At 33.1% G+C, this 5,758-nt stretch overlaps 1 long non-coding RNA gene across 1 annotated transcript in view; it reads right to left on the minus strand.

Moving 5' to 3' along the window:
- Positions 813-5,758, minus strand: part of LOC110265441 — a 21,942-nt gene continuing 16,996 nt past the window's right edge. Inside the window, exon 3 of the long non-coding RNA XR_002351587.1 lies at positions 813-913. This is a non-coding gene — a long non-coding RNA (uncharacterized LOC110265441). The remainder of the gene's footprint in view (positions 914-5,758) is intronic.

Genomic DNA, 5,758 nt, shown 5'->3' on the forward strand with positions numbered 1-5,758 from the left:
CTCACTTCAGCTGGCATGTATGTAAAGTTTGATTGAGAAGAACTAAATACAATAGATCCATTTTGATCACATACTATTTCTCCATCATAATGAATAGAAACAATGGTATTCGAGACATTTTACAAAATAAAGAGATGAAAAAAAGATTAGAATGAGAGATTGTTTTTACTAAGTAGCTTCTCACTCGATGGTATATATATAAGGTTGGGAAAAAGTTCGCCTAAGACGTATGCGAGCTATATACAATTTCTAGTAGTTCACCTAGGGTTTCGAAAAACTTTGTTAAATTTGATGAAGTTCGCCTAAGGTTTAGGCGTACTTCTTCAAAATTTTCAAAAAACTAAAAAAATAAAAAAATAAAGATGATTTAATTTGTTATAGAAATTAAAGATTTTTTTATTTTATTAAAGAGAAAAATATTGAATTTGGCTTATTGTTATTACTATTTAAATTCACTAAATTATAANCAGTTGGTGTTATAATTTAAAAGTTATTAATTTATTAACCAAGAAAAATAATATGTATCATCATTTAGTCGAAACATAGCGACATTCATCTTATTTTTTATATATTATTTTTTTTAGTTTCTCACAATATTTTTTAATCCGGTAGGTAAAAAATTAATTCATCGTAAATTTGAGCTTTATTTAAGAGTTTGTCGTTGATCAATAAATTATTATATGTAAAAGGTGAAACTTAAATTTCTGGTACTTTTTAAATAGACTAATAAACTAGAAAAAATAACCATTTGTACCCATAAACTTTACGAATGTTGACAAAAGTACCCATAAACTAAGAAAACTAACATTATCCCCATGAAAGATGAGTTTCGTGTGACAAAAGTACCAAAACCCTAATTTTTTGTTGACTTTTTAATGAAATTCCCAAATTACTCCCACCCTTTATCTTCAACCTCAACTCCACCACTAAAATAACAGGGGCGAACCCAAATGCAATGGCGAAGGTGCTGGAGCCCTCCACCTCCACCTCCACCGCAGACAATGAGGAAGGATGCCACTCCCTTGCAATTTCATCTAATTCTTGGTCAAAAATCTGGGGTGGCAGAAGTATCAGTTTGGTTTGTTTCCTTACTGTTTTTCAGATCATTTAACTTATTAGCATGTAGAATAATAGATGAGGCATCTTGCCTGTGTGAAATTTTATTTTTTGTAATGTCTTGCTTTCTTAACCGTGCCTCAACATCAATCCTTCTTTTACTCTCAAGTTCTTCTATGGTAGTCGGGAATTGGGACTGTTCCATGAGTCTGCTTTCATCAGCAATGTAAAAAAAAAAAACCCAGGAGGAGGCCTTTTCTCAAAAGAGATTTCTGCGTTATAGTCAATTCTTTTCCTTTTTCTCCTTTGTTGCCTGACGTCAATTCCTGCAGCCTTCAGTTCTCTTTTCTTCTATAAAGAAGCAAGTCTTCTAGCTTCCTCAACCTGCTTCTCCCTCGCTTTTCTTTTTGCCATCTTTCCTTTAGTGTTGGCTTACTGGGCTCGTGCTTCGAAAAGCATCTCCTTTTTATCTTTGTCCATATCAACAGGATCTGGACGTGCGGGTTTTGACTCTGGATTTGGATCAATCACCCCAGGTCACAACTTTCGACGATCGCCAGGTTCATCCTTTACATAGGTTGCGTCAAGAAGCTTTCTCGTTCATGAGATGGAGAGAATCGATTTGAAGGGAGTGGCGATGTTCCTCGTCGTTTGCGGTGGAGGTAGAGGCGGAGGGCTCCGGCACTGTCGACATTTCATTTAGGTTCGTCCCTGTTATTTTGGTGGTGGAGTTGAGTTTGATGATAAATGGGTGAAGATAATTTGGAAATTTTATTTAAAAGTTAACAAAAAATTTGAGTTTGGGTATTTTTGTCACACGAAATTCACTTGAATAAGTACAACCAAGGAATTTCTCACAGACTGAAGCCCCAAGAATTCAATCACTCTTTCAAGAACTAGAATTTTTTCTGGTTTTGATAAGTCAGCTGATAACCTTTAACATTAACAAAAAAATTCACTTGAATAAGTACATTTCTAGCACTCAAAAGTAACAACATAGTTCAGTTAGAATGTGCATCAATATAATGTACCTGCATTGTGCACTAAACCAGAGATTTTCTTCCACTGTCAAGTTTCCATGAACTACATCATCTTGTGTCAAAAAGCCAATAATTTTCTTGAAGGAGTGGATTGATTCATTCCTTCCATTTATAAGAATCGAACCGCTCGCAAAGCATCCAAAGGCCTTTCCATTAGATAATGTTTGGCTGTTATCTCAAAATAAAAAACAAACACTTAAACACTTCAATTTTAGCTTGATCTGCCAGATTCATTAGGATCAAGCAAGAAAACATAGAAAAAGTAATAACACAGAGAGAGAATCACATGCTTCTGAATATTCAAACCAAAATCGAAAAAATAAACGGAGAAGACCTACCGGCAGCGACGATTTTGTGCGTCTACGTGCAAGAACGGTGGCAGTGCAAGTGGCAGAGGTGTGGTGTTGCGACAGGAGCATCAACGGTTGCTGGAAGACCTTGGCGACGTAGATCTAAGACGAACAATGATGACAGAGATGCAGATCTGAGGTAGATCGGATGGAAATGAGTCCAAGGATTAGGATGATGGACGGCGGCTATCGGCAACGGTTACGTGGTGGTGATGGTGGTCGGCGATGACAATGGTTACACGAGTTAACCCAGGCAATGGTTACGCGAGTTAACTGATAGATGGGATTTGTACCGGTTCGGATTTTTCCACTTAAGATAGCTTCCGTTGCAAGTATGGACCAAACCGACAATTAAATTCCACCATCAAAGTTTAATTTAGAATAAAAATAACCGAGAGTAATTAAACCTCCGGTCGTTCTCCCTAGGAACTAGTGACAACAAGTGCATAAAATTGGTTGTAAAATCAAGAGGGTTTTCAGTGATGAAGCAAGCAATTAAGAAATAAAAGAACACTTAAAATTACAATTAATAAACTAATAAAGGAATAAAAGAACTATGTATGTAATATGGACAAGTAATGCTTTAAAATGATGAAAATGTGGCTCAAAACATAAATGGAACATTGGCTTGGGATGAGTTATGGAATTCCTTCCTTGCCATAACCACAACTGTGATAATTATGATGGATTAATCTCACTTAGTCAACCCTTAACATCGAAGAATAAGTCAAGTGAGCATAATCGTTATGAATCCACAAATCCTAGCTAACTTACTAATTACCTTAGTAAAAAGCTATTGCTAGGGGAAACAATAACAACTAACAACCCAAGAATTATCATTAAATATCGGACATTATGACTCTAGTAATCTATATACTCATTTTCCCAAGTCAAGGGGTGGAAATTTACCCCATAATCAAAATTGGCATTTCATCAAACACATGGTAGCCATATTCACAAAACATGGCAAAATTATAAAAATACTCAAAACTATGAACAACTGATGAACAAAATCAACAAAGGCAACTCAATAAACATATAAAAACCATCAAATATCAAATTCATTAACCAAAACTCAAAATTACAAAATCATATATGTATTGACAGTGACTTAAAATAGAAGAAAATTTAGAACAAATAGTATAATAAAAGAGAAAATTAAGAAATACTTACAATGGAAATAGCTAGAATCCAAGATCAAAATTGGGAATTGTAAACTTGAAATATAAATCCTAATTACCTAAGGAAAATTGAGAGAAAAACTAACCTAAAACTACCTAAAACTACTCCTAAGTGTGTTGTATAATGTATGGTGTGATATGGTATCATGTGTGGTTGCTTGCCCCTCCTTATAAGCTTCAAAGCCATCAGAAATGGGCCAAAGAGCCCTCAAAATCGCGAGCCACGTGACTTTTTAATGAAGTCACGTGCTGGTACTTGTGCGTATGCACACATAGCTGTGTGCTTCTCCTTTGTTTTTTTTCATGTTTTCTCTCAATTGCATGCTTCTCTTCCACTCTTATCAAGCCATTCCAACCTCTTACACCTGAAATCACTCATCAAAATCATCAAGGCATCGAATGGAATAAAAATGGAATAAAATTGATTAAATTAAGCACAAAATAGCATGTTTTCATAATTAGACATAATTTAGGGAGAAAACACAAAAGCATGCTATTTAGGTGAATAAATGTGAGTTTATATGATGAAATCCACTCAAATCAAACCAAAATTTATCGTCAAATATGGATTCATCATTAACCCAACCCGGTAGCAAAATCAATCCTTCATTGATGAAGAAAAGAGAGAGCGAGAAAGCCAAGAGAAACAAGGGATGGAGAGGGTTTGGGGAAGCTCGCAGGTGAAAGAGGAAGCCAACGCTTTGTGGGAGAGTGAAATTTTCTTTTCTTTCTCTGTACGTGTTTTCAATTTGATTTATGGATGAGAAAAAAAAAGTGGGAATAAGAGTTTAGCGGCAATTATTGGTAATGGCCACTATGATAAATTAGAAAAATTAAATTAAAAGTAAAAAAAAAGATAATAGTTTTCTGGAAATAGTAATAATGGTCACTAAAACATACAATAATAATGACAAATATATAATTGTCACAAAAATATAACTTAAATTAAGAAATTAATGTCCATTATATTATTGCCACTAAAAGTTTGTCATTAAAACATCATTTTCTTGTAGTGCACGTTGGTGCCAATTTATGAACTCTTCTAATTCTGTGACAATTTTTTGACAGAATTTCATGTACATTGTTCTGGAATTTTTGAAAGATCTAGATGATTTTTCAGATCGAGACTTTTAATGATGAGAATTGCAAGATATTTTTAGGTAGAATAATTTTTTTCATTAAGTTTTTTAGCAAAATAGGAGAATGTTTTCTCTATCGAATTCGAAACATAATCTCCATTGTGAGGGTGAAACAGGAATAATGGCTCTACATACTATAAAAGAACTAAAGAGAAACCAGATTAGGAGTACCACATATCAAAATTTGAAACTGTGATGAGAGAAAGAATAGAGAATTTGAGAGTAGGAGAAGGTAACTTGTGAATGAAGAAATAATAATACAATACTGTGAGTAATATTCAATACATCAGTGTTGATTACAATGAGTTGCATCTACTATTTATAACCATTGCCTAACTAATTCTTCATATCAAGAAATACCAAGTAAGAACATTGTCTCTAACTAACTCTACAATGAATAACTAATTAGCTAGTTACTGATAGTATTAGATCTATTTAACTGATCCTGCTCTTCTCCCTTAATAATTTAAATACTAACATTGAGTATGGTACTTTCGCCACCATGTTATAAAGGGCATTTTTTATGTGTTCTAATAATTTACGTGCGTATATAAAAATGTAATTTTTAATTAGTTAATATGAGTTCAATTTTTATTATTAAATTTTTTTACTTTTATTTTTTAAAAATGTTAAGATTTAAGATTTCTAGAATTTAAGAAAAAGAATATATATATATATCATTTATGAATAATAATAAAATGATGAGCAGCAGAATATTATATATGACTTCTTTTTCGGTACTACTAGAGTATTATGGCTTTTGATCTTATGGCTGAAATCATCACCGCATAAATATAAAATTTTTGGGTTGTTTTAGATCTGAATCTCATTAGAGGTAGACAGAGTCAATATCTAATTAAAAGAGTAATAAAGTGAGATAAAGTTGGCTATTATTATTGCAAATTGGGATTACAAAACAGTTTTTTATTCCGCATGCTCTCCTTAGATATCCTTTATTGTTATTAGAACAGGTGTCTATTAATATATTTTAT

The sequence above is a fragment of the Arachis ipaensis genome, chromosome B08, assembly GCF_000816755.2.
Source record: "Arachis ipaensis cultivar K30076 chromosome B08, Araip1.1, whole genome shotgun sequence".
In the NCBI taxonomy this organism is placed as follows: domain Eukaryota; kingdom Viridiplantae; phylum Streptophyta; class Magnoliopsida; order Fabales; family Fabaceae; genus Arachis; species Arachis ipaensis.